The sequence below is a fragment of the Dendrobates tinctorius genome, unplaced genomic scaffold (genome assembly GCF_039654945.1).
Source record: "Dendrobates tinctorius isolate UK_male_01 unplaced genomic scaffold, ASM3965494v1 ptg000016l, whole genome shotgun sequence".
In the NCBI taxonomy this organism is placed as follows: Eukaryota; Metazoa; Chordata; class Amphibia; order Anura; family Dendrobatidae; genus Dendrobates; species Dendrobates tinctorius.
The window spans coordinates 51,712,324-51,727,272 of NW_027361684.1; the positions used below are offsets into that span (position 1 = coordinate 51,712,324).

At 43.7% G+C, this 14,949-nt stretch overlaps 1 protein-coding gene across 3 annotated transcripts in view; it reads left to right on the forward strand.

Moving 5' to 3' along the window:
• Positions 1 to 14,949, forward strand: part of SMPX (small muscle protein X-linked) — a 156,356-nt gene that overhangs the window by 19,747 nt on the left and 121,660 nt on the right. The window contains exon 1 of one of the 3 annotated variants that reach the window (XM_073565845.1): positions 14,089 to 14,173. The exons of the other annotated variants lie outside the window; for them this stretch is intronic. The gene's annotated coding sequence lies outside the window, so the exon portion shown is untranslated. Of the gene's footprint in view, positions 1 to 14,088; positions 14,174 to 14,949 lie in introns of those variants that run through there. 3 annotated transcript variants of the gene reach the window in all.

Consider the following 14,949-nt stretch of genomic DNA (forward strand, 5'->3'; position numbering starts at 1 on the left):
AACCTATGTGCACTGAGCGATCTAGCATGCAGTTGCCCATCCTGTATTGCGGTCTGCCTGTGTAAATAGGCATTCAAATGATCGTCAATTGGTCAGGCCATATAAACGAATCTTAAGAAACAGTTGGGAATAATACTAGGAATTCAAGAATATTCACATGGAATCTGTCATAACAACCAAAAGTCTGCCTTTGAATCAGAAACACAAGCATTATAGGCTTACAGCAGATTGTAAAGTGATGCTCTCTTGGGTATATAGGCTTATATTAAGTTGTAGGTGCTCTCTTGGGTATATAGTCAATGAGCCTGTAAGTGTATTGTTTTGGAAAAAGAAAAAAATAATAGCAGCTCTCCTTTAAGGTATTGTGTTTTACATGGTAGGAATATTAACCAATTTATTCATATGCTCACCACTATAGGTTGTGCTGTTCTTTGCATACAACTCTCACCATTGCCATATTGATATAAGGCTGCTCTTCCCAGGTTGCCCTTAATAAATGTTAGTTTATCTATAGGAAACACCTAGATGTATGTTTGTTTCCCTCTCCAATTCTTTGTTACGGTTGCTGTTACGGGGAAGCTAGAGAACAACCCGGAAGTGGACCCTCTGGGTCACGGCTCCAGAGCCCCCAAGGGCGAGCAGCCCAGGTGATGACCACCCCCTATACAGGGAGTGTTAGGGGCAGGCCCACGGAGGGTAGAACCGTGACGGCCGGAACCAAAGGGGCGGCTAGGTTAGCTAGGAGAGGATACACAGATATGCCGGACAGCGATGGAGCTTGAACCTGTGGAGGAGGGACAGCGAGGCGGGCTCAGAGGGTGGCTCAGATGCGAAGCTGTAACAGAGAGGAAACAATGGATGAGGCAGGATAGGGAGACACGGCAGGAGGCAAGCGGACAGAGGGACACACACAGTAGAGCAACCAGGGCAGAGAGGATAGAGGCTGACAAAGAGAGAGCGCTGGAGGCGCAGACACAAGGGGGCCAGAGTCAGAGTGAACGCTGCAGGAGACAGCGTCACCGAAGTTGACAGTCAGGCACCTTACCTGACAAAGCCCAAATCCTAAATAGCCGGTGGGCGCCGCCATGTTGGGGGCGGTGCCGACCGCGTCATACCGGTCGCGGGGGACGCGCCGGGACCCGAGGACGCGCCGGGAGGAGCGCGCCGAAGTCAGAACCCTAACATTCTTCAGTCACGGGAACATCTATATAAGTGTATGTGCACATGACATCTTTTAGATGTTGGCAGATCCACCAAGTTTTGCTACAAAAACACAATTCTGTAAAGCGCCAACATATTTCTTCCCCAATCATCTTCTTTGGTGTCATCTTGGTTGTTTTTTCTGTGGATTTACCTTTGTGTCTTTTTTTCCACTTGTTTGTATAAAATGAGTGGCTTCAGGTGGCCTGAAGAATGGAACAGTCACTTCTTTTAACCACTTGACATCTTTGGAAACGTGTGATGGCTAAAAGAAGTAGCGAAGACAGAACATGTGCACATCACATCATTTTTACATAGCAATATATATATTTATTCTTTTTTTACCTGTCTTTAGTACTTTTTCAGGCAGGTTATAGAGTGTAGCCACCTGAAAAAGAAGCTGTGCATTCATACCCAAAAGTTGTTCTCCCTTGTGAAACAGTCATTTGGGCACTCGTTGTCCTTGATTTTTTTAAATATTTTTTCACCCTTTGCATAATTGCATTGGGCACCGTCACAAAGCAAGACTATTTTGAGCTAGTAGCAGCTTTAGCTGAGTCTGCTGAGTGGAGTAATAACCTTGAGATCCAACAGGACAGTTTTGGACTGCCACCTTTGCCATAATCCTGCTCTGTATTGCAGTTTGGGTTTGCTACTGTAAGCTCTCCATTAGTAATGGTGGCCCTGGATATAGCAAGTGGATTTGGACCATTTACAGCCTATAAAACAGCCTATTGGCATTGTGCAGTCCTATAAGTCAGCAGCGCAAACAAGAGAAAGAAAAAACAATGTATGTAATAAAAAATTTTATTTAAGAAAAATTGTATCACAAAAATACATGAATACAATAAAATAAGTTAGAATATGTGAGACAAGTAGCTAAAAATTATATAGGTGAGGTTGTAAGCAAACATGCATGACCACAAGGTCATACTAATGCACCAAAATATGTTCTTCTCGACCCTAAAACCCCCCTCCGCACCCCCCCTTCCCCCCAGAAAAAGAACTCACATTCCTTTAGGTTTGTAAACTTATACTGTATAATCTAATGACTAGCAATCTAATAAATACAGTATGGCAGCTTGAATCGGTATAAAACGGTTTGAAGGACCCAGTCCAGGGGTGAAATCAGTAATCACTGGCCGAGAGCCATGGGAACCACCTCCCAACATCCATGACTCTTCTTTTGATTATCTGGTATGGCGATACCTTACACGTTCATCACGCCACAGCACCAGACTCTCTTCACAAGACAAGCTGAATCTGCCATAAGGTAGAAGGCACTTCACAGGGCTCCTGTCCAGCTGCCAGAAATTACTTATTTGGCCGCTGGACTGCATCCTGCGTATCAACTTGCACCAACTGTAATTGTTGGTTGTGTCAGAGTCGTATGGCTAATTTAAAATGTGGTATCAGTGAATGATTACAACAGCGTGCAGGATAACTCGGTGCACATCTGATGCAATCCTCCAACTCCACCAGACTGACACACATGCCCATGCCATAGCTACAAAAAGGACTCACAACATCAACACATCCGCCAACATAGCAACAAGCACATACGGTGCATCACCGGTTGGAGACTGACTAGCACATACTCTGTGCGTGTTTGTGCCGAGCACGGTAAAACAACTAGAAAGATGTTATATATAAATATATGGGCAAAAAATAAATATATAAGTCAATGCACAGAAAGATATTGCATGAATATATGATACAGATATGGTGACATAACTACATAATGCAGTAATGAAAAAGTATATTGAGGGTATGGAAAGCTGAAAAATCTCTCCCCTATATAATCACCAATGAACAAGAAATAAATAATTTCAAACAAAAAGACTGGGCCAAGAACCTGGATTGATGAGAGTAACTCTTTGCAGAGCAGATTGATGGGCCCATAGATGGATCAGTAATAAGTACAGACCTCCACTTCTATTCAGAAGCCAGCAAGTTGAAGGTGGGATACTGCTATGAGCTGGTATTAAAGATGAGCTAGTTGTACCTTTTTGAGTTAAACATTAAATCAAACTCCAAAACCTACTGCAAGACGCTAATTTTTTTGCAGGAAAAAGAGAAAGTATGCATCTTAGAAAACGTTCATTTTTATGCATGACAATGCTCCATCGCTTTCATCAAAGCCTCCACTGCTTGGTTTTCTTGTTCCAATCTTGACATTTCTGCTTCGGTGTCTGGTTCACTGGTGGTTGGGTTTCAGCCTTCCGAACCTCGGCCATGTCTCTGATCACTGAACACCTTGTACTTCTTGGTACTTCAGGGAAGTGGCCTTTTGGCTATTTGCAACAAAATTTTTATTGGTTCTGTGATCACTCCTCAATATCGTAGCAGTTTCAATAGTTCTGCATCCCTCTGTAAGACTTGTAACAATTTTTGACTTTTCATAGTAATTTAAATCTCTTTTTGGGCTCATTTTGTCTGAAGGAAGCAAGTTACCTAATAATTCTGCACACCTTGGTAAAGGGTGATGATGTTCAAGGCAGCACTTTCCTCATTACACAAAAACACATCACCTGATCTGCTTCATCCAAATAGCAGTCAAGGTTATACAGCTTGTAGTTGGAAAATCTGCATAAAAATGAGTACATTTTTTAGGTCATTTATGCCCCTTTTGAATTTATGGGACACAATTTAGCCACTATTTAAGACAATGGTGAAGTTGGCCACGACTGAAGTGAAAACATTTGAAGCTGCAAAATTTTTGCGAGTTGCACAAAATTTTTTCAACATTTCAAACAGTTTTTTCACTAGAATTCTGGCCATAAAAGTTTGATGAATTGGCCTCTGTGTGCCTCAACATTCAGCTTTTCGGCTCTGTAACTTTACTTGGGCCACACTTCATGGTTGAGTTCCTGTGGTTGCACTTTTCAATAATACCAATTACAATTATTATGGAAAATTTAGGAGGGAAGAAATGTCACAAACTGACACAAAGGTAACATCCTAATAAGTGTGTAAAGGCCAACTGCTTGGCTAAGGGCTGGACTTTATACACTTGTGCGACCGAATAAAAACCTGCATTTAGTGAGTCCCAATACTTTTATCCATATAGTGTATGTCTTTAGTTTCCAAAGTCTGATGCCCCAATGATTAATAAGCACATAAATTTGGACTTTTTAAAAATAATAAAACAATTGCTCCCAAATCAGAGGCTTTGAGTTTTAACCCCTTCATGACCCAGCCTATTTTGACCTTAATGACCTGGCCATTTTTTGCAATTCTGACCAGTGTCCCTTTATGAGGTAATAACTCTGGAACACTTCAACGCATCTTAGCGATTCTGAGATTGTTTTTTCGTGACATATTGGGCTTCATGTTAGTGGTAAACTTAGGTCGATAATTTTTGCTTTTATTTGTGAAAAAAACAGAAATTTGGCGAAAATTTTGAAAATTTCGCAATTTTCAAATTTTGAATTTTTATTCTGTTAAACCAGAGAGTGATGTGACACAAAATAGTTACTAAATAACATTTCCCACATGTCTACTTTACATCAGCACAATTTTGGAAACAATTTTTTTTTTAGTTAGGAAGTTATAAGGGTTAAAAGCTGACCAGCGATTTCTCATTTTTACAACAATATTTACAAAACCATTTTTTTTAGGGACCACCTCACATTTGAAGTCACTTTGAGGGGTCTATATGGCAGAAAATACCCAAAAGTGACACCATTCTAAAAACTGCACCCCTCAAGCTACTCAAAACTACATTCTAGGAGATTATTAACCCTTCAGGTGCTTCACAGGAACTAAAGCAACGTGGAAGGAAAAAATGGACATTTTATTTTTTGCACCACAAATTTTCTTTTATCATTAATTTTTTTCATTTTCACATGGGCTACAGGATAAAATGGATCCTAAAATTTGTTGGGCAATTTCTCCTGAGTACACTGATACCTCATATGTGGTCATAAACCACTGTTTGGGCGCACGGCAGGGCTCGGAAGGGAAGGAGCACATTTGACTTTTTGAATGGAAAATATGCTGGAATATTTAGCGCTTTTCATGTTGCGTTTGGAGAGTCGCTGTGCGCCTAAGCACTGGAGCTTCCCCACAAGTGACCCCATTTTGGAAACTAGACCCCCCAAGGAACTTATCTACATGCATAGTGATCACTTTGAACCCCCCAGGTGCTTCACAAATTGATCGGTAAAAAAAAAAAGTACTTTTTTTTCACAAAAATTTTCTTTTGGTCTCAGTTTTTTCATTTTCACATGGGCAACAGGATAAAATGGATCCTAAAATGTGTTGGGCAATTTCTCCTGAGTGCACAGATACCTTATATGTGGTCATAAACCACTCTTTGGGCGCACGGCAGGGTCCGTAAGTGAAGGAGCGCTATTTGACTTTTTGAATGGAAAATTCGCTCCAATCGTTATCGGACACCATGTCGCGTTTGGAGAGCCCCTGTGTACCTAAACATTGGAGCTCCCCCACAAGTGACACCATTTTGGAAACTAGACCCCTTAAGGAACTTATCTAGATGTGTAGGGAGCACTTTGAACCCCCAAGTGCTTCACAAAAGTTTATAACGTAGAGCAGTGAAAATAAAAAATCATTTTTTTTCCTCAAAAAAGTTTTTTTAGCACGCTATTTTTTATTTTCACAAGGGTAACAGGTGAAATTGGACCACAAAAGTTGTTGTCCAGTTTGTCCTGAGTACGCTGGTACCCAATATGTGGGGGGGAACCACTGTTTGGGCGCACGGCAGGGCTCAGAAGGGAAGGAGTGCCATTTGACTTTTTGAAATGAAAATTAGCTCCAATCGTTAGCGGACACCATGTCGTGTTTGGAGAGCCCCTGTGTGCCTAAACTTTGGAGCTCCCCCACAAATGACCCCAGTATGGAAACTAGACCCCCTAAGGAACTTATCTAGATGCATAGTGAGCACTTTGAACCCCCAGGTGCTTCACAGAAGTTTATAAGCAGAGCCGTGAAAATAAAAAATATATTTTTTTTTCTTAAAACAATATTTTTAGTCCGCAATTTTTTATTTTCACAGGGGTACCAGGATAAATTGGACCCCAAAAGTTGTTGTACAGTTAGTCCTGAGTACACTGGTACCCCATATGTGGGGGGGACAACTGTTTCGGCACACGTCGGGGCTCAGCAGGGAGGTAGTGACATTTTGAAATGCTGACTTTGATGGCATGGTCTGAGGGTGTCATGTTACATTTGCAGAGCCCCTGTGTGCCTAAACAGTAGAAACCCCCGGCATGTGACCTCATTTTGGAAACTAGACCCCCCAAGGAACTTATCTAGATGTGTGGTGAGCACCTTGAACCCCCATGTGCTTCACAGAAGTTTATAACGCAGAGCCGTGAAAATAAAAAATCATTTTTTTTCCTCAAAAAAAAAAGATTTTTAGCCCGCAATTTTTTTTCACAACAGTAACAGGATGAATTGGACCCCAAAAGTTGTTGTACAGTTTGTCCTGAGTACGCTGGTACCCCATATGTGGGGGGGAACCACTGTTTGGGCACACGTCAGGGCTCGGAAGGGAAGTAGTGACATTTTGAAATGCTGACTTTGATGGCATGGTCTGCGGGCATCATGTTACATTTGCAGAGCCCTTGATGTACCTAAACTGTGGAAACCCCCCACAAGTGACCCCATTTTGGAAACTAGACCACATAAGGAAGTTGCCTAAATGTGTGGTGAGCACACTGAACCCCCAAGTGCTTCACAGAAGATTATAACGCAGAGCCATGAAAATAAAAAATAATTTTTTTTTCCTCAAAAAATGATTTTTTAGCTCTCAATTTTTTATTTTCACAAGGGTAACAGGAGAAATTGGACCCCGAAAGTTGTTGTACAGTTTGTCCTGAGTACGCTGATACCCCATATGTGGAGGGAAAACCACTGTATGGGTACATGTCAGGGCTCGGAAGGGAAGTAGTGACATTTTGAAATGCTGACTTTGATGGCATGGTCTGCGGGCGTCATGTTACATTTGCAGAGCCCTTGATGTACCTAAACTGTTGAAACCCCCCACAAGTGACCCCATTTTGGAAACTATACCCCATAAGGAAGTTGCCTAGATGTGTAGTGAGCACACCGAACCCCCAAGTGCTTCACAGAAGATTATAACGCAGAGCCATGAAAATAAAAAATAATTTTTTTTTCCTCAAAAAATGATTTTTTAGCTCTCAATTTTTTATTTTCACAAGGGTAACAGGAGAAATTGGACCCCAAAAGTTGTTGTCCAGTTTGTCCTGAGTACGCTGGTACCCCATATGTGGGGGGGAACCATTGTTTGGGCACACGTCAGGGCTCGGAATGGAAGTAGTGACGTTTTGAAATGCAGACTTTGATGGAATAGTCTGCGGTCGTAATTACGTTTGCAGAGCCCCTGATGTGCCTAAACAGTGGAAACCCCCCACAAGTGACCCCATTTTGGAAACTAGACCTTCCAAGGAACGTATGTAAGATGTGTTGTGAGCACTTTGAACCCCCAAGTGCTTCACAGAAGTTTATAATGCAGAGACGTGAAAATGAAAAAATCATTTTTTTCCACAAAAATAATTTTTTAGCCCCCAATTTTTTATTTTCCCAAGGGTAACACGGGAAATTAGTCCCCAAAAGTTGTTGTGCAATTTTTCCTGAGTACGCTGATACCCCATATGTTGCGGTAAACCACTGTTTGAGCACATGTCAGGGCTTGGAAGGGAGGGTGCACCGTTTGACTTTTTGAACGCAAAATTGGCTGGAATCAATGGTTGCACCATGTCGCGTTTGGAGACCCCCTGATGTGCCTAAACAGTGGAAACCCCTCAATTCTAACTCCAACCCTAACCCCAACACACCCATAACCACAGCCCTAACCCTAACACATCCCTAACCACAAGCCTAACCCTAATTCCAACGCTAACCCTAATTCCAACCCTAACCCTAATTCTAATCCTAATTCCAACCCTAACCCTAATTCCAACCCTAACCCTAATTCCAACCCTAACCCTAATTCAACCCTAACCCTCTTTCCAACCCTAACCCTCTTTCCAACCCTAACCCTCTTTCCAATCCTAACCCTAACCCTCTTTCCAACCCTAACCCTAACCCTCTTTCCAACCCTAACCCTAACCCTCTTTCCAACCCTAACCCTCTTTCCAACCCTAACCCCCTAACCCTCTTTCCAACCCTAACCCTCTTTCCAACCCTAACCCTAACCCTCTTTTCAACCCTAACCCTAACCCTCTTTTCAACCCTAACCCTAATGGAAAAATAAAAATAAAAATATTTTCTTTACTTTATTAGTTGTGCCTACCTATGGGGGTGATAGTCGGGGGGTTTATTTACTTTTTCTTTCATTTTGATCACTGTGAGAGTGATCAAAATGAAAGAATGGAATCTGCAGCCGGCAGATTCGGGCGGGCGCACTGCGCATGCGCCCGCCATTTTCAAGATGGCGGCGCCCATGAACCGGACCCGCCGGACACCGGGAGCGACAGGGGGACTTAGAAGGTGCCGGGGGAGGTGAGATGGGGTGAGGGGGTTATCGGAAGCTGGCGGGGAGCAGAGGGAATGGGAGGGGGGCAGATGATGAGAGCGGCGGCAGATCGCCGCTGTCATTCAGTTGCGGGAGGGGCGATCGCCGGTGGGGGGGGTGGAATCGGTGTCTCCAGCCATGTCCGATGCTACAGCAGCATCGGCCATGGCTGGATTGTAATATTTCATCAATTTTCATTGATGAAATATTACTATCGCTCTGATTGGCTGTTTCACTTTTAACAGCCAATCAGAGCGATCGTAGCCACGTGGGGGCGAAGCCACGCCCCCTGTGGTGAAGAACAAAGCCCCCTGTATCTGCGGGTCGGGTGACCTTTCAGTGACCTAGGTCACCCGACCCGCAGGGGGGCTTTAAAGTCATGACGCTACATAGGCGTCATGGGTCGTTCTGGCACGACTTTTCATGACGCCTACGTGGCGTCAAAGGTCGTGAAGGGGTTAATATTTCCAGGAGCAAATCCTTTTATCTGTGAAAGTTCATGGAATGATGGAGCAGGTGGAAGCAGTACAATAGGTTTGCATGGAGGAGTCATTAATGTGGTTATTGCAATTCATTCCAACCTAAACCTATTTATTTTACACAACCTCCTTCAGTTCATCATTGACATAAGTCAACATAGGTGCGGATGTTTTCCATACAGTTTGAAAATGTAAAGTCTTTCAGCTGATAGCATCATGATGTCTATGAAAATGGTGCTGTTTATCTTCTTGATCAAATATCACAAAAAGCAAAAAAAAAACACAAAATAAACATGTAAATAAGCCGTGTCTTCTATGCAAAGCATATAGGCCTATAGATCTATCATATTACACTCAAAAAGCATTGTTATCCAAGATGTTAATCTGCAGGAAATAATACAAGACTTTCCCATGAAATAATTAGATAAAGATGTTCTGAGAGCTAACATTCTGCAAAAGCACAGATAGAAAGTTTCTTATGGCAGAAACTTGCTCATAAACTAAGACTATGGTGCTGCCAGCGAAGGTCAAACTGAGCAAAGTGATGAATACATTGAACGTTATTTTTTGGATCATGTTACTCACACCAGGCTGAGAGGGGGCATTTTGCTAAGTCACTGCTATAAAAAGCCTGAGGATTAAGAGTTTCTTCAACAGAGAAACAAGCCGAGTTTCTCAATGATCTTAAGACTGACTTATATTTCACTTCATAGTAACATGATGTGGGTGGCTATGATAAGCAATGTACCCACTAGGCTGAGTAGAAAGTGAAATGTAATTAAGGAATTTCCCTATAAAAATAGGTCTGAAATTCTGTTTATGCCATATTACGCCTAGAATAATAATATCTTGGGTGACACATGAATCAATAACAACCAAAAATTGCTGATTATGTATAAGAAGGTGTGCCATAAGGAACAAGAATTTTCAGCACTCTTGCATTTGTGCAAGAAGACTGCCATCTGACGTCCAAGCAGGACCAACCGGAAGTGGGAGAGTTTAAGGAAAGAGTTTGGATGGCACACTAGGTTAGGTGACCTTGATGACGCAGTTCCCCAATACAAAAGGCCAACGTGCCAAAACAGGAGTGGTTTTGGCGCAAAGTAAAGGAACAGGCAAGACGTGCGTCAGGGGACATTCTGAGGCTGAGGTGACAGGCCGTGGCAGAAATCCTGAGGCAGCAAGTTGTGGTGCACCTGAAAGCAGAATCCAGTTGCCCACAGATGAGTTCCAGGACTTAGACTATGTCGATCAAGTGCTGAAAACAAGACCTGTAATGGTCAAGATCTGGAGTCCAGACTATGTCAGTCAAGGTCCGAAAAACAGAAATGCGCCGATCAAGAACTGGACTCCATTGTTCGCCAGTCAAGAGTTGGGTTCCAGCCCTCATCCCACAGAGTATGAGAGACATCCGCTAGGAGGAGCCTCCGCTCGTGGGTGGATGCCTGCGGTGGTGAATTGAAATCTTGAGTGAACTTCAAGCACTGACATACAGTACACATGTTGGTCTGGCCTAGTGCAAACTGTTGTGGCCGGTTAAAGCAAAGGCGGCCCAGCAAGCCTTGTTAGACTTTGTCAGGAAAACCTGCGCCCTACGGGTTAAAAACAGAGACCCCCAGAAGGGCCTGTGCTAGAAGAAGAGATAGTGCTGTAGCCTATATTTATCATGATTATCAGCCTTGTCAGTAGTTAAAGACTCACACCATGAGAGACAGTTATAATAATAATAATCTTTATTTTTATATAGTGCCAACATATTCCACAGCGCTTTACAATTTGCACACATTATCATTGCTGTCCCCGATGGGGCTCACAATCTAAATCCCTATCGGTATGTCTTTGGAATGTGGGAGGAAACCAGAGGAAACCCACGCAAACATGGGGAGAACATACAAACTCCTTACAGATGTTGTCCTTGGTGCAATTTGAACCCAGAACTCCAGAGCTGCAATGCTAACCACTGAGCCACTGTGCTGTTATATTAACTAAAGAGAACAGGAGGACTCATTGTATATCTGATATTGTATATTTCATGTAGTAATATGTAATAAATTCCCGTCATATCAAAAAATAAATAATTAAACTGGTAACTTCCGCCTTGTGTTTTTGCATCTTGTCACCTGCTTACATATGAACAAATGGGAAAGTGAATATCCACTTTTATTGCTACTGTATGCTGTTTTTTATGTCTAAATTTTGCACTAATAAATTTATTAATTATTTAATATTTCTGCTTTATCTTTTTGGCATTCTTAAGTTTGCTTTTCTGATACAGAGCTCTAAATCTGCATAGAGATGGATTTACAAGAGAACATTTAGCTTCGAACACATACCACTGGACATACTGTAGCTTATTGCATGTTATCTAAGGCCGGGGCCCCACTAGCGTATCACATCCGATGCGAGAGCATCAGATCCGATATGTTGATGACACTAGGCTCCTGCTATGCTGCGAGCATGAGCAGAGTGTCAGTGCTCTGTGCTCCGATCCTCCCGCATGAGAGGATCACAGCACAGCTGTGAAGGAGACGGAGAAATTAATTTCTCAATCTCCTCTGCTGCCGGCATTGACGGGAATCGCACTCTTCAATCGGACCATGAAAAGAAACCCCACTGAGAACACAAGCATAGGATTGTACAAATGCAATCCAATTTTTAATTGTATTGTATTCGTTTGATTTAATTGCAAGTGGGAACGAGCCCTTATTGATTAAGAGCAGGAAGGGAGCACTTACATGGACCGATTATGTGAAACAAGCATTTCTGAAATACTGGTTTCCCAATAATTGGCTGGTCTAAACAAGTTGTCAATCACCCAACGAACAAGCAAAATGCAGTGCAAATGTACCCAAAAGCCCCCCATACACCTTAGGCCTCTTTCACACATCAGTTTTTTGCGTAAAACCGGATCCGGCAAAATGCAATGCCGGATCCGGTTTTTCCCCATTGACTTGCATTAGCGCCGGATCATGCCGGATGGCATTGCGTTTCATCCGTTTTTTGCCGGATCCGGCAACTTGTCTCATTCCGGCGTCTGGAAAAAACGTCTACTGTAACGTTTTTTGTCTCCGGCGAAAAAGCCGGAAGCGCCGGATCCGGCGCTTCCAGCTTTTTGCTACAATGAAAGTCTATGGGCGCCGGAATGCGCCGGATCCAGAAAAAGACGGATCCAGCCACCGGATCCGGTTTTTTTAAGTCTGCGCATGCTCAGATCCAATTGGCCAGCCTCCAGGAACAGAGACGGATCCAGCAAAAAAACGGATCCGTTTCTACAGTTCTCCAAAATTTATGCCGGATCCGTTTTTTCTAAAAAAAAGCCGGATCCTGCCTGACGGCAAAAAACTGATGTGTGAAAGTAGCCTAAGATTGTCAGCTTAATGATTGTTTGGCCGTCGTCTATCTCCCCTGACTCTCTCATACAAGGAGCACTCTCTCTGTCAGGTACTCTTGTGTTCTCTATGAGACTGACAGATATATCTATTATTATTATTATTATTATGCATTTATATAGCGCCATTTATTCCATGGCGCTTTACATGTGAAAAGGGGAAATATAGACAAGTATAATAAACATGTGTAAGACAAGGGACACACAAGTACAGAAGGAGAGGGGACCCTGCCCGCGAGGGCTCACAGTCTACAGTGATTGGTGAGGATACAGTAGGAGAGGGTAGAGCAGATCGTGCGGTGGTTCAGTAGACCGAGGATCATTGCAGGCTGTAGGCTTGTCGGAACAGGGGGGTCTTCAGGTTCTTTTTGAAGGTTTCTGTTGATGGTGAGAGTCTGATGTGTTGTGGCAGAGATTTCCAGAGTATGGGGGAAGCATGGGAGAAGTCTTGTATGCGATTGTGGGAGGAAGAGATAAGGGGGAGTAGAGAAGGAGATCTTGAGATGATAAAAGGTTGCGTGCGGGTAGGTACCTGGAGACCATGTCACAGATGTATGGAGAAGACAGGTTGTGGATGGCTTTGTATGTCATGGTTAGGGTTTTAATGCAATATACTACAGGAACAAAAAAACCGCAATAGGGTCTTATCCGGGGTAATATTAAAAGAATAAAAGAAATTCACTCACCTATTTGTAGGAGAGATCAAGCACATGAGATTCGTAGTCAGCTGCTGCACGTCTAAAGGTCAACCAAGTGGCCGCTGATGCATCAATTCTTATGGAACTAATTTGTGAACTTCCATGCGCTGCTCGACAAAATACAGAATCCCAATTATGGTGAAAGATTAATCATTTATGCCCAACGCGTTTCGAAGTAAGGACTACTTCTTCCTCAGGGGATGACAAACATGAACAGATAGCGTTGTCTCAAGACTATATACACTCCATATTTAAATTTTTTTTCATCAAAATGGTTCATTTGTTTATGAGTTTGGTTCAAAGTTTTTAAAAAATTGACTGTCACTTATCTTTTTGCGACTTTTTTAACAACTTTTTCAAAATGTCACTAGAAAATTATAAGTTTTGAATTAGATGCAGAAAATCACTCCACGGGGAGTTGCGCAAAATTTTTCGACTTTTTTAAGTGTCGCAATTGATGAATCAGACAGAAACATCTGAAATTGCTAAACTCCACCCACATAGCAGAAAAAAATCAGGTGAACACACATAACATAGACTTAAAACAGATGCAAAGAGAATGAAATGGTGAAAATAAAACAGGTGCAAGACAAACAAAGCTAGGCAAAAAAACAGGGACCAAGGTAATAATCAGGGGCAGGACTACCGCAGTCGCAGGGGTTGCAGCTGCGACGGGGCCCGGAGTGTTTCGGGGCCTGATCGCGGAGCTGCAGCCGCTCATTGGCTGTGCTGCAGCTCCTTGCTTTGTTTTGAGTGGCTGCCAGGCTGCAATTGGTTTGACACTATGGCTGCACACAGGACCTGTGATGAGGTCACAGGACGGGAGGAGTCAGGGGTCACATGATCAGGAGCCTCCGTGAATGCAGGACTCTGCTGTCTGTGCTGGGTGTCATGGTGCTGGATGATGGTAAGTTTATGTGTGGGTATACAGGAGGGGTGTACAGGGTGAATGTAGCAGTCGTGTGTGTATGAGGTGTACGGAGCGGAGCCGCATGTGTACGAGGTGTACGGAGCGGAGCCGCATGTGTACGAGGTGTACGGAGCGGAGCCGCATGTGTACGAGGTGTACGGAGCGGAGCCGCATGTGTACGAGGTGTACGGAGCGGAGCCGCATGTGTACGAGGTGTACGGAGCGGAGCCGCATGTGTACGAGGTGTACGGAGCGGAGCCGCATGTGTACGAGGTGTACGGAGCGGAGCAGCATGTGTACGAGGTGTACGGAGCGCAGCTGTGTGTGTACGAGGTGTGCAGAGCCGTGTGTACAAGGTGTGCGAAGCGGAGCCGTATGTGTACAAGGTGTACGTAGCGGAGCCGCGTGTGTACGAGGTGTGCAGAGCCGTGTGTGTACGAGGTGTGCGGAGCCGTATGTGTACAAGGTGTACGTAGCGGAACCGCGTGTGTACGAGGTGTGCGGAGCCGTGTGTGTACGAGGTGTACGGAGCGGAGCCGTGTGTGTACGAGGTGTGTGGAGCCGTGTGTGTACGAGGTGTACGTAGCGGAGCCCTGTGTGTATGAGGTGTGCGGAGCCGTGTGTGTACAAGGTGTACGTAGCGGAGCGTGTGTGTACAAGGTGTACGTAGCGGAGCCACGTGTGTACGAGGTGTGCGGAGCCGTGTTTGTGTACGAGGTGTACGGAGTGGAGCCATGTGTGTATGAGGTGTGCGGAGCGGAGCCTTGTGAGTA